The sequence below is a fragment of the Copadichromis virginalis genome, linkage group LG18, assembly GCF_057382275.1.
Source record: "Copadichromis virginalis isolate Kocher_CV1m ecotype Utaka linkage group LG18, C_Virginalis_male_GT1.1, whole genome shotgun sequence".
Taxonomy (NCBI): Eukaryota; Metazoa; Chordata; class Actinopteri; order Cichliformes; family Cichlidae; genus Copadichromis; species Copadichromis virginalis.
In genome coordinates this window covers 31,923,565-31,938,288 of record NC_140635.1, presented here as the reverse complement: position 1 = coordinate 31,938,288, position 14,724 = coordinate 31,923,565, and the positions used below count along the sequence as shown (strand labels likewise).

At 39.1% G+C, this 14,724-nt stretch overlaps 1 long non-coding RNA gene across 11 annotated transcripts; it reads left to right on the top strand.

Annotated features, from left to right (window-relative positions):
- The first annotated feature begins 2,465 nt into the window (after window positions 1–2,465).
- LOC146688315 (uncharacterized) lies at window positions 2,466–12,802 on the top strand. Of its 11 annotated transcripts, none has more exons than XR_014916353.1 (10): window positions 2,466–2,537; window positions 2,743–4,201; window positions 4,864–5,025; window positions 5,278–5,386; window positions 5,492–5,611; window positions 5,754–5,915; window positions 9,792–9,905; window positions 10,632–10,789; window positions 11,217–11,274; window positions 12,224–12,802. It is a non-coding gene; the product is annotated as an uncharacterized LOC146688315 (long non-coding RNA). The 11 variants fall into 11 exon arrangements; XR_014916360.1 differs by adding an exon at window positions 10,099–10,407 and having other exon boundaries at window positions 2,469–4,201; window positions 12,224–12,800; XR_014916357.1 differs by having other exon boundaries at window positions 2,473–2,823; window positions 4,041–4,201; window positions 12,224–12,793.
- Window positions 12,803–14,724: the final 1,922 nt, after the last annotated feature.

Here is a 14,724-nt window from a genome sequence, read left to right as displayed (position 1 = left end):
CTCAAACCTGTTTGCTCAACACGGGGATACTGAATATTATAAGATAAAGCCATAACTACGTAAATCTGAAACTTCTATCAAAAGTTACAGCTAACTTCATGAAGTTGTACAAAAAGGCTTTATTTTACAAAGATAGTGCGTTTCTGACTATTACATGCGAGACATGTGTCTCTTTACTGTGTTTAAGACACTTTACAGGTCCCTCCCCTAATGAAGAGTAGTGAGCAGCTGATTGGACCATGGAACAGGTGACCACGTTCAAAAAGCCGCTCTGACAGCTCCAGAGGGGAGAGAGGGAGAGAGTGTGTGCAACGAGCGAGTAGCCTGACAGCCGTCGCGGTCCTGACCATGGTTTTCCCAGCCTGTGCTTATCTTGTGTATTTGTGTGAGGGTGAATTGTAAAAGCCGCTCCTAGTGCATTAGCTGAGAGCTTAGGCACTCGTGGGCTGAAGCGGAAGGGGTGAGCTGCCTTTTCTTTTGGAATCGTTTTCTCCTGTTTTCTTGGTCAGGGAGCGAGGGATAGCTCTGTCATTTGTTTGTTCTTTTTCTTTCCTAGGGTTTAGTTAGTCTTTTCTGGTTGGTCTTAGTTGGTTTTGTTTATTATTTTGGCCTGGGCTCACCCTGGAGCTATGCTTCTTGTCCTTAAATAAAATCACCTTTTTTTACTCACAACTGGTTTGGATGTTTGGCTTGGGAACCAGGGCGGGGATTTGTATCTCTCTCCTCCAACCTTATGTGCGTCCCTACACGCCTAGATTAGGGGCGTAACATAAATGGAGTTCTCACACGAAACAAAGTATAGCTTTTTATTTTGTGAATAACTTAAAAATCTTAGCTCACATAGCTTTAAAACTGTTTGCTCAATGGGGATATTGAATTCTATAAGATAAAGCCATAAATACGTATATCTGAGTTTCCTATCAAAAGTTACAGCTGTCTTCATGAAGTTGTAAACCCTTTATTTCGCCGAGACAGTGCGTTTCTGACTTTTACATGCATTTGAATGGAGTTCTCGCACGAAACAAAGTATAGGCTTTCATTTTTTCAATAACTGGAAGCTCTTGGCTCAAACAGCTGCAAAACCTGTTTCCCCAGCACGGAGATGCTGAATTGTATAAGGCAAAGCCATATTGATGTGTGTCTGAGCCTTCTATCAAAAGTTACAGGTAACTTCAAGCTGTACAAAAACACAAAAGTTACAGCTGTCTTGAATGAAAGCATTATAGCAGCTTACCTCGATCATGTGGTAGAACAGACACATGGGCCACCTACGTGTCCTTCTACGGCAGGAGTAGTTGCCACAAACCTGCAAAACAAAAAGAAATGATCAGGTGACATGAACAGATTTATACAGCCATAAGCAAGAGATTCTTCCTGCCTGTGGGCGTCAAACTGGACCCCCCCCCCCCCCCCCCCTCCTTACTGTAACTATCAAAACTATCATAGTCTAAAACTATCATCTCATATCAAAACTATTATAATCACATTATCTGACTTTATCAGTTATAACAATGAGAAACGGTAAACAATTTGGCAAATAAATTACTTATAATTGTGCTTACCTGGTCCAAATGATCCACAGTCCCTTTGCATTTGTTATAATCCAGGATGATGTGGGGCTTTCTCTTCCCAGAGTCCTGGACTTGTAGCTCACGGTGCCTGGTGCTCAATAAGACAACCTTTTTTCTTTGCTCAAATCTTTTTTTTTTTTTTGACATGGTAGCATGAAACAGAAGAGCCCTGTCTCCCCATTTCACAGGCTTGTTGTCGTTTCATGTTGAGACCTGTACAGGCCAGCCAGCATCACAAGCCCCATGTAAGCCTGCAACTCCTCATCTATGTCCTTCCAGTCTTTTACTGACCTGTTGCCCCTGCAGGTTGGTGAAATGCAGGATTAACTGCATAATGTCCTCTGCAAAAAAAAGATGGAAAGTGCTCACAGGGCTGCTGATCCTATACGAATTGCATAATGGGTTGGTCCTGGGGTTAAAATGGGGGGAGGAAAAAATGGCAGGACCTCTTCGTGTGTGGGTTGCCACATGATTTCTCCATTTTTAGATCTCTACTGGCCATCCTCCAGTCTTGTCTCTTCCTCCTGCTCTTCTTCCTCCTTCTCCTTCTCCTCCTCCGCACATGAGCTGCAAAGCTCCTCGGTGCCTGGCAAAAATTCTTCTTCGCTGTCAGAAGTATCTCCACTGCTTGTGGAGAGTGCAAAACTGCAGCAACAGCCTCATCTAAACTGAGTGCACGCTTCATTGTGTCTGTGCAGAAATGACCACTCAGACCAGGCTGCAAAGTATTCTCATAGACTTCAAAGGTGCACCTGAATAAACATGCTATACCATACATCCAATAAGAGAGAGGAGGCACACTTTTGATCAAGAAAAAACATAAGCGCACGCCTTTGATCTCTCTCTCTTTCTCTCTCTCTCTCTCTCTCTCTCTCTCTCTCTCTCTCTCACACACACACACACACACACACACACATAATACCATTTTATGGTGGTTAGCTGTTTTATTGTCATGCATTTTACAAGGTAAGATAACCATGTCCTGCATTCAAAACCACTGAAAATGTCTATGGTGGTGCTGTGCCTAATATTGTGCTGGTGTATGCTGGGTAATCGCACAGCTAGCGACTGGGTGACTTTATTCACCCGCTTCGGCTGTTATCAGTCCATATCCCCTAGATATGGACCATCTCCTGCTAGATTGTTCAGAAGGTTGTTATCATCCATCCAGATGGAGGATCACTAACAGGAGCGTGGGATGACTCCAGAATCCACTCTGGCTGCAATCCGGTGGATACAGCAGTGTGTACAGGTAAGACCGTTTAAACGGACAGCATTTATAGAATGACTATTAAAAGTCAGACCAGCGAGTGTCAATAATGTTAATGTGGTTATGTTAGTAATACACCGAGTGCTAATATAACAGCTTTAAGATGCATTTGTAGATGTTATTACGTGTTTTACCGTCTTTATGGTGCTAGCTTAAAGTTACGGTGTAAACGTTAGCTTATATTGGAGTAAAGCTGTTACTGTTTAAACGATGTTAGCACAGAAATATTAGCTTCTGTCATGACTGACGAAGTTACTAGTTAATAAAGTTTCCAGTAAAGTGTTTAATCGCAGCCACAGACTGACAGCAAATATCTCGATTAGCTTCAGTGCATCTGTAATAAATATGTGCAAGTTTCAGTGCTTCGTTTAAACTGTATGATACTTATACTGACCCAGGGTCAGTGTAAAATACAATCCTAGCTGTGTGAACAAAGCCTGGCTCCTTTAATCCTGCATGAAAAACCTCAGGATGCAGGCTATTATTACTCTTTCCTGCTGGCACACCTGTCACACCTGAGAGTCAGCTAGAAACTTACAGTGACGTGGACATCATGCAAAGACTGCCAGACTCTGTAATACTGCAAATGATCAGTGACTCAAGTTAACACTAAACTTTAAACCGTACCTCTGTGTCTCTGTGTGCTGAACATTTAGGATTGAGTCAGGCTGCATCTGTGTTAGTCCTCTGACAGACTGGTGACCTGTCCAGGTGTGCTCTACCTATGACTACTGGGACAGGCTCTAGCTCCTGTAATAGAAATTTTATGTTATTCTCATTTAAAGCATTTAAGTGCTTATGCATATGCTTAGTTGTGACACTGTTATAGACTGTTCAATGAAAGTTTCTAAAACTAGATGAACTTACTTCAGCAGTTTGAGAAAACAACTCCCTTTACAGGTGCTGATAACGTCAAGGGCACAAAACAGCATAACCATTGATCCGTTAGGTTTCATAGCGAGACACGTGAAGTGGCAGAACTGACATGACTGAACTGTGATGTTTGATGTGTGTTTGCTCTCCTGTGCACAGTAATAAATAGCATGATCACAGCTCTTTCTGTGTTGCAGACTTTATTAAAAAAATTCCATGACATCTACTATAACTGAACCAACCTGGTGCTCTTCATTTATGGAGGCTGTTGAGTCTGAATGTTGGATGTTGTGTATCTCGTGTTCTCTGGGCTTTGTTGTCCTCAGTCTTTTTGCAGGATCAGAAAACAAAACCGGGAGGCGCGTAAATGTTTCTTCTCCATGATGTTTCTTCAAATGTTTCTTCTGGATGATGATATGACCGTGACACGGGATGCCACCTTTGGTCTTGTGACGAAGCAAAGCTCAGGAAGAAGTGTGATTAAATGGTACCCACATGTTGAGAAGGATGTACAGGGCACCTGCAGCCAAATCCAAGCTTCAGCTTAGTTGTAGTTGCAGAATGCTATAGGACTGAGACATCTAAGGCATCAAATGTTTGATTAAACGGATGAAAAAGAGATGTTTTTCCCAATAATTATCACTTCTTAAAATCTGTAGCAACTTCAAGTCTGTCAGCATGCTGAGCATGCTCAAAATGTGACAATATATTTTTGTTCAATATTTAATTTCTTTCAGTTGCAATTGTTAAATGAAAAAATATATATTCTTATAATTTTTTATTAATCCTTTATTTATCCAGGTAAAAAATCTCATTGAGATTAAAAATCTCATTTCCAAGAGAGACCTGGCATCATAGCAACAAAAGTCACACACCACATAGGTATACAACATTTAAATTTAGCAAACGAATTTATCAAAAAAAAAAAACACATATATCTGTATTAGTTTTAGTAAATTAATTTGACACCTGTATTGAAAATACCATATTGTATTCATACAGAATCAGTATGGTATCATTGTTTGTCTGTTCACTGATTGTTGAAGCTAAGAGCTACTTTGATCTGTTTAGATCTAAAGTATCCAAAGTTGAGTTCTAATGTTTCTTCACCCCTGTGTGTGTGATATGTGATTTCCTACATGCTGGCAGAGCAGAGCAGCAGTTTGTGCTCACAGATGGTGACGGTGTGGAGAGACGGTGGTATTTCCTCAGAAGAACCAGCAGAGTCACAAAGGACACCAGTCCATCTCACCACCTTGACTTGCTGACTGATGTTCGTCTGCACTGCACAGAGGAAATCAACTGACCGAGGTTTGTCCAGTGACGTGTTATGAAATGTATATTTGTTTTATGCTTACAGATATGTTTTTCTTGACAGAGGCTCTGCAGAGGTTAGACAAAGCAGAGAAAACATGTGCTTTACATTTTACTGTGATTTATTGAGATATTTGTTGCCTGATGTTCAGCAGGAATGGAGAAATAGAATCAAAGGGAGATGTTTTTCCTGTTTTTGTAATGATGTAAGTAAATCTTCAATATTATTTATTTGCTTGGTTATATTAGGAGCGTTTCTGAGTGAGGGGGAGAGGAGTCATCATCCAGGTAAAGTGACGTGGATCAGTGGATACACTTGTCTCCCCTTTAAAGGAGACGATCCAAGTCATCCTTAAATGTTAGCGCTTTCAAATACACAAACATTTTTAAAGGACAAAAATGAACATCCAACTTTGACTGTAATACAAAATAAATCTTTGCATGTGTGTTTTCAAACTCTCAGATGGGCAGTATATCAGTCTTGGACTGTCTAACCTGCCGGAGCAGCACTGAATGACCACCGCACGAGCATGTTCCTGCAACATTCAGCATCTGATCCTTCATCTGTGTGCTTCTGCTTTTGGTAAGTAGAGTTACCCAACTCCAGTAACTCTAAACACATGCCATCCATTTCTAACGGCCTGGTTACTTCCTGTCAGTTACTTTAGAAACCATGTGGTCACCTGACCTAACACTGTTTCTTCTTCTTCCCCTTAATGTTGAAGTGTCAAATGTCAAACAGCTGGAGAGGAAACTACACCAGTGTACTGGGATGTTTCAGCAACACGTGCCAGATGCTGTTCCTTCATGGTGACATCACCAGAGGCAGTCCCGCCCACCTCAGGACCCATTGATTATGATGATCTGATCCATCAAACCCCCAGCAGGTGAACTTTATTCATGACATAACACCGCAACAATGTAAAAAATTAAACAGCAACAGTCTAAATGTAAAGTGCATTCTAAAGTCCTCTTCAATAAATTGTATGCAAAGAGTCATTCAGGTCACTACAGAACCCAGAGTCTTCATCATTAAATCTCTGGTTGCTTCATTTTTTCTATCCTATATCAGATATTTTAAAGGTTAGCTTAGGTAAAGTTCCATTCTCATGGTGAGGCAAAGTGCTTTATGTGTGTGTGTGCGCCTGTCATGAACGGCTATAAAAGGCCTATAATTAAAGAACAAAGCGGGGTTTGAGTTCGAGTTGCGGCAGACTGTCACTACTTGTAAATGGAACGCAGCCTTCCTACGGCGGACAGCTAATAACAGGAATCGGACGCGGTCCAGCCAAGTCCACAGCAACCACCATAGCAACCGCCTAGCATGACCTTAAAAACATATTCTGTCTTCATAACTATCAAAATCGTGAAATGATTTGCAAAGTGTGAAAGTGTTACAGCTGCAGAGAGCTATGGCGGTATCTATGGAAGCTGTTTACATAGCTAATAATATACGATGTAACCATGGAGACAGTCAGTCACTTGAGCTAGCGGTGCATGTTTACTACAGTGAATAAGGTGATTGAGTGCACAGCGTCCACACTCTGCAGGGGGTAAAGACATTACTTCAATATTATTTTATATTGATATATATTAGCCTTCTGTTGACCATCACCTCAGGTTCACCATTACAGTTTCAGATTACAGATGCACACTGTCTAAACACATTCAAAAACTCATGTCTCAGAAATAAGCACAGCTGTTCATGTTTGTCATTAGAGTTTTATTTGTAAGAAAATTATGAACTTCATATTGTGCATTAAATAAAAGAACATTTCACAACTCTGAGTCAACAGAATCAGGTAACAGAAATGTCTCTAATGTGTACAGTGTAGTGTAAGCATTAAAAGATCATAAAGGAAAAACTAACATTTATGTGAAACTAATTGTAATAAAAAATGAGCAGGTGCTTTATAGATTTAAAAGAAAGAATCTGAAAACAACACTTTTTTGGTCTAAGTGATCAAAGTAGAAAACAGAACTGATGTTCAAGAACAAACCGTAGCTGCACTAATATTACACATCTCGATCGTTGTACTGAACAGACATGTTGCTTTTAAAACCACATGCAGTGTGTGACCATGACTGTTCACTGAGACCATGAACGCCACTTCGCTGAAGCATTCTTCTTCTTCTTCTTGCCATTAAATTGGAAGCAGAAGCAGCACGAGCTGATTTGATCTACTGAAAGGAAAAAGCAGAACATCTGAGTTGAAACCAGTCAGCTGAAATCATTAAGACAGGAACAAATTCAATGCAGTGTCTCAAGTGGCTTAGCCTGTTACAACTGTTGATACAAGCTAAATACGGTTAACACACAGTGTCAGGGAGCTCCAGTGTGGGAACTAGTGGCTTTAGGTTTGTAGTCATTTAACTTTCATCCATTCATTTAATTCAGGAGGAAGAAATGCCAGGTTGGTGCAGGCTGGTTACATGCATTTGGTCCCATGCTGTCTTTAATTAAATGACTTGGTTCATTTTATGGCTGGGCTGTATGTGGGGTTATATCATGTTATTTGGGCAGGAGTACCTGTCCCCTGTTAGACTTAGAAAGTTTCTCCATAAGTAGAGTTTCTAACTCTTCTAGCACATCTGTGGCTGACAGCTTTTTGGTGGCTCTTTTTACCCCACACTGGTTGTGAGTGTGTAAATAGCCCCACTAGTTATTTTGGGTTGCAGTTAACTAGGGAGGAAGGGGTGGGTATGCCATGATTAGGTGAATAACAATTATATGTGATACATAAATTTCACAATGCATGCATATATCTCTATCAATTAAACCTGGCCTGAGGGCTGCCATTTTTTACATTCAGTTATTTCTCTTAGAAATGTTGGAACTAAATAATGAATGTGTTACAGTTAAAGTGAAACACTGGTCAGTGTAAATGGCTCATTGGGACACAGAAACCTTTAAATTAAACCTGATATCTAGTGTCAAACAATATCAAAGCTGTAAAAGATGTTTACATTCAGAATTTATAAAACTATGATTGTAAATAAATTCAAACAAGTGAGCTTTTCTCTTTGTGCTGAATATCAACACTGTGGTTTCTTAGACTGTAAGCTTTACTTTAGTGCAACCAGTTGCAGAAGCTGCCACTCCAAATGTCTTTTGATAACAAGAAAAAAATACCTTTTCAGTACACGGCCTGAAGTTCTTCTCCGACATCTTCTGCAATCGGCTTTGTCTGCTGGTTTGAAGACAATAAACCACAAAAAAGATGATTTAGTCACTTTGTCTGCGTCATGCAGCTCGAATGTGTCGTGTAACGATGTTGAATAGCCGTCGTTATCCCTCTGCTTTGAGCCTTTTATCAAAAGTTACAGCTAACTTCATGAAGTTGGACAAAAAGGCTTCATTTCGCCGAGACAGTGCATTTCTGACTATTACATGCATTTGAATGGAGTTCTTGCACGAAACAAAGTATAAGTTTTCATTATGTGAATAACTTGTATTTTACACTGACCCTGGGTCAGTATCAACTTCATGAAGACAGCTGTAACTTTTGATAGAGGACTCACACACACACATATTTATGGCTTTGCCTTATAGAATTCAGCATCTCCGTGCTGAGGAAATAGGTTTTGCAGCTGTTTGAGCTAAGATTTTCAAGTTATTCACAAATTGAAAACCTATACTTTGTGTCGGGCGAGAACTCCATTCAAATGCATGTAATAGCGAGAAACGCACTAACGTGGTGAAATAAAGCGTTTTTCCATAAACTTCATAAAGACAGCTGTAAATTTTGAGAGAAGACTCACACACACATTGGGGGGATATTGAAGTCTATAAGATAAAGCCATGAATATGTTTGTCTGAGTCTTCTATCAAAAGTTACAGCAAGCTCTATGAAGTTGATGAGAAACGCTTTACTTTGCCAAGACAGTGCGTTTCTCACTGTTACATGCATTTGAATTTAGTTCTTGCCCGACACAAAGTATAGGTTTTAATTTGTGAATAACTTGAAAATCTTAGCTCAAACAGCTGCAAAACCTATTTCCTGAGCACTGAGATGCTGAATTCTATAAGGCAAAGCCATAAATATGTGTGTGTGATTCTTCTATCAACAGTTACAGCTGTCTTCTTGAAGTTGATACTGACCCACGGTCAGTGTAAAATACAATCCTAGCTGTGTGAACAAAGCTTGGCTCCTTTAATCCTGCATGACAAACCTCAGGATGCAGGTTATTATTACTCTTTCCTGCTGGCACACCTGAGAGTCAGCTAGAAACTTACAGTGACGTGGACATCATGCAAAGACTGCCAGACTCTGTAATACTGTGAATGATCAGTGACTCAAGTTAACACTAAACTTTAAACAGTACCTCTGTGTCTCTGTGTGCTGAACATTTAGGATTGAGTCTGCATTGACTTTATTTATTGAGACTTTAATGTGCTAAAAGCAGGTTGAAGACAGCTCAGAAACATTTGAAGATTAAAATTTAGCATTATGGCTGCTGGTGGTTTGTAAAGCCTATACTCAGCTGTAGTTTTTGTTACTAATTTATGTTTGTTGTTGTTTAACACAGATTTCAGAAGAGCAAATATGCTTAATAGTTTAACTAGATTTCATTTGTCAGTGTGGGACTGCTGAGTCACCTGAAGAACTCATTTCATTCATTCTCCACATGATGTTCATATACAGAAATGTTTCACAGGAACTGGTTCCTCCCAAACTGTGAACTAGTGTGTTTCCATAGATTATCTCTGTATGAATGTACTTTTAAATGAAGGCAAGTGTTTGTCCTTTTTTGTTCCTCAGTTACAGTACGTGATATCTTGATATCAGGCGGTCAACACTGGGGGAAGACAAGAAGCAGACGTACTTCCAAGAGGGAGCTGCAGTGAGGACACAGCCAGGTCACTGAGGTCAGAGGTCAGAATCTGAAACAGCTCAGGTTTATATTTTAGGGGTTATAAAAAATCAAAATGTATTTATGAAGAAACCTTTAAATAATAGTCATAATTATGATTATTATAAGAAATATCAAACATTTAAGTGGATTTTCTGTTACACATATTGTATTAGCCCTGCAATAAACTGGCAGCCTGTCTTTGTCCTGTATCAGCTGGGATAGGCTTCATCCTCCCGCAACCCTGAATTGGATACATTGTATTCCAATTATGTAATCTGATCATTTACAAACTCAAGGTATCTAATCAAAATGTAAGTAATAATTATAAAATGGGAAAGCAGAAATAAGTGTGACATAAATGTAAATGTGTTAGCTGACATAGAGGACAGCTACATGTAGTCTGAAAAACCTTTGTTGTCAAGTTTGCAGGTATATCAGCACGAGACATTCTTACATAGAAGAGTCTGTTAAAGTCTCTAACTCAGCGAAGCATTATTGGTCCCGTCTGTTTGGATAAATATAGTAAGTTGATGTTTGTCCATTTATTGACACATTTTCTTAAGTGCTTATCCAGTTCAGGATCACAGTGGAGCTGCAGCTGGATATGTTCATTAAATAAACCTTACAAAAGTTAACAATAAACCTGCATCCATGTACGTTGTTGTCCACAGGATAAGAAAATCAAACTGGAACACTGTGGAACATGTTAATAAATGTTTGTGTGTTTATGCCTGTGTCTTTCACAGGAGGCGCTGGAAGGTTTCCCTAATAGTTCCTGGTGAATCAAAGCAGAACCATAAAGGTTGCTGGATTGCATGATGGCCTTACCCCTGAGCAGTCATCCTGTTAAAGGAGGAACCAGTTAGAAGCTGTTTTCAAAGTAGCTGAGCAGATTTCATCTCAAGTAAGCGATTAACTGTTTGTTCATCTGTTCTGCCACTTAAAGAGCATTTAAGGACGTCTTTTGAGTGTCCAGCTGAATTAATTCTACTGGCTCTCATAGTCATTTGTTATTATAGACATATTTTTCATGTTCATCCAGCTATTTAGTAAATTCTATCTATTTAGTAAAATCCGTCAGCTATAAAATGTAATATAAATATAAAAAATATCTAAATATCTCCTGCACTTTATATTTTAATGATGTAAGTCTGTTATCGTGTTACATTAGCATTCCTCACATATCAATGAGATGCTGTACAGTACAATCCTACTGATGCAGCAGAGGGATAACGACGGCTATTCAACATCGTTACACGACACATTCGAGCTGCATGACGCAGACAAAGTGACTAAATCATCTTTTTTGTGGTTTATTGTCTTCAAACCAGCAGACAAAGCCGATTGCAGAAGATGTCGGAGAAGAACTTCAGGCCGTGTACTGAAAAGGTATTTTTTTCTTGTTATCAAAAGACATTTGGAGTGGCAGCTTCTGCAACTGGTTGCACTAAAGTAAAGCTTACAGTCTAAGAAACCACAGTGTTGATATTCAGCACAAAGAGAAAAGCTCACTTGTTTGAATTTATTTACAATCATAGTTTTATAAATTCTGAATGTAAACATCTTTTACAGCTTTGATATTGTTTGACACTAGATATCAGGTTTAATTTAAAGGTTTCTGTGTCCCAATGAGCCATTTACACTGACCAGTGTTTCCCTTTAACTGTAACACATTCATTATTTAGTTCCAACATTTCTAAGAGAAATAACTGAATGTAAAAAATGGCAGCCCTCAGGCCAGGTTTAATTGATAGAGATATATGCATGCATTGTGAAATTTATGTATCACATATAATTGTTATTCACCTAATCATGGCATACCCACCCCTTCCTCCCTAGTTAACTGCAACCCAAAATAACTAGTGGGGCTATTTACACACTCACAACCAGTGTGGGGTAAAAAGAGCCACCAAAAAGCTGTCAGCCACAGATGTGCTAGAAGAGTTAGAAACTCTACTTATGGAGAAACTTTCTAAGTCTAACAGGGGACAGGTACTCCTGCCCAAATAACATGATATAACCCCACATACAGCCCAGCCATAAAATGAACCAAGTCATTTAATTAAAGACAGCATGGGACCAAATGCATGTAACCAGCCTGCACCAACCTGGCATTTCTTCCTCCTGAATTAAATGAATGGATGAAAGTTAAATGACTACAAACCTAAAGCCACTAGTTCCCACACTGGAGCTCCCTGACACTGTGTGTTAACCGTATTTAGCTTGTATCAACAGTTGTAACAGGCTAAGCCACTTGAGACACTGCATTGAATTTGTTCCTGTCTTAATGATTTCAGCTGACTGGTTTCAACTCAGATGTTCTGCTTTTTCCTTTCAGTAGATCAAATCAGCTCGTGCTGCTTCTGCTTCCAATTTAATGGCAAGAAGAAGAAGAAGAATGCTTCAGCGAAGTGGCGTTCATGGTCTCAGTGAACAGTCATGGTCACACACTGCATGTGGTTTTAAAAGCAACATGTCTGTTCAGTACAACGATCGAGATGTGTAATATTAGTGCAGCTACGGTTTGTTCTTGAACATCAGTTCTGTTTTCTACTTTGATCACTTAGACCAAAAAAGTGTTGTTTTCAGATTCTTTCTTTTAAATCTATAAAGCACCTGCTCATTTTTTATTACAATTAATTTCACATAAATGTTAGTTTTTCCTTTATGATCTTTTAATGCTTACACTACACTGTACACATTAGAGACATTTCTGTTACCTGTTTCTGTTGACTCAGAGTTGTGAAATGTTCTTTTATTTAATGCACAATATGAAGTTCATAATTTTCTTACAAATAAAACTCTAATGACAAACATGAACAGCTGTGCTTATTTCTGAGACATGAGTTTTTGAATGTGTTTAGACAGTGTGCATCTGTAATCTGAAACTGTAATGGTGAACCTGAGGTGATGGTCAACAGAAGGCTAATATATATCAATATAAAATAATATTGAAGTAATGTCTTTACCCCCTGCAGAGTGTGGACGCTGTGCACTCAATCACCTTATTCACTGTAGTAAACATGCACCGCTAGCTCAAGTGACTGACTGTCTCCATGGTTACATCGTATATTATTAGCTATGTAAACAGCTTCCATAGATACCGCCATAGCTCTCTGCAGCTGTAACACTTTCACACTTTGCAAATCATTTCACGATTTTGATAGTTATGAAGACAGAATATGTTTTTAAGGTCATGCTAGGCGGTTGCTATGGTGGTTGCTGTGGACTTGGCTGGACCGCGTCCGATTCCTGTTATTAGCTGTCCGCCGTAGGAAGGCTGCGTTCCATTTACAAGTAGTGACAGTCTGCCGCAACTCGAACTCAAACCCCGCTTTGTTCTTTAATTATAGGCCTTTTATAGCCGTTCATGACAGGTGCGCACACACAAATAAAGCACTTTGCCTCACCATGAGAATGGAACTTTACCTAAGCTAACCTTTAAAATATCTGATATAGGATAGAAAAATGAAGCAACCAGAGATTTAATGATGAAGACTCTAAAACCCACTGTCTTGAAAAGCGTTTTTGTACAACTTCATATAAATCGCTGTAACCTTTGATAGAAGACTCAGACAAACATGTTTATGGCTTTATCTTATAGAACTCAATATCCCCGTGCTAGGAAAACAGGTTTTGCAGCCGTTTGAGCTAAGATTTTAAAATTATTCACATAATGAAAACCTATACTTTGTTTCAGGCGAGTTTCCCATTCAAATGCGTGTAACAGTGAGAAACGCATTGTCTTGGCGAAATAAAGCGTTTTTGAACAACTTCATATAAATCGCTGTAACTTTTGATAGAAGACTCAGACAAACATGTTTATGGCTTTATCTTATAGAACTCAATATCCCCGTGCTGGGCAAACAGAACAGGTTTTGCAGCCGTTTGAGCTAAGATTTTAAAATTATTCACATAATGAAAACCTATACTTTGTTTCAGGCGAGTTTCCCATTCAAATGCATGTAACAGTGAGAAACGCATTGTCTTGGCGAAATAAAGCGTTTTTGAACAACTTCATATAAATCGCTGTAACTTTTGATAGAAGACTCAGACAAACATGTTTATGGCTTTATCTTATAGAACTCAATATCCCCGTGCTGGGCAAACAGGTTTTGCAGCCGTTTGAGCTAAGATTTTAAAATTATTCACATAATGAAAACCTATACTTTGTTTCAGGCGAGTTTCCCATTCAAATGCATGTAACAGTGAGAAACGCACTGTCTTGGCGAAAGAAAGCGTTTTTGTACAACTTCATATAAATCGCTGTAACCTTTGATAGAAGACTCAGACAAACATGTTTATGGCTTTATCTTATAGAACTCAATATCCCCGTGCTAGGAAAACAGGTTCTTCAGCTGTTTGAACTAAGATTTCCAAGTTATTCACATAATGAAAACCTATACTTTGTTTCAGGCGAGTTTCCCATTCAAATGCGTGTAACAGTGAGAAACGCATTGTCTTGGCGAAATAAAGCGTTTTTGAACAACTTCATATAAATCGCTGTAACTTTTGATAGAAGACTCAGACAAACATGTTTATGGCTTTATCTTATAGAACTCAATATCCCCGTGCTGGGCAAACAGGTTCTGCAGCCGTTTGAGCTAAGATTTTAAAATTATTCACATAATGAAAACCTATACTTTGTTTCAGGCGAGTTTCCCATTCAAATGCATGTAACAGTGAGAAACGCATTGTCTTGGCGAAATAAAGCGTTTTTGAACAACTTCATATAAATAGCTGTAACTTTTGATAGAAGACTCAGACAAACATGTTTATGGCTTTATCTTATAGAACTCAATATCCCCGTGCTGGGCAAACAGGTTCTGCAGCCGTTTG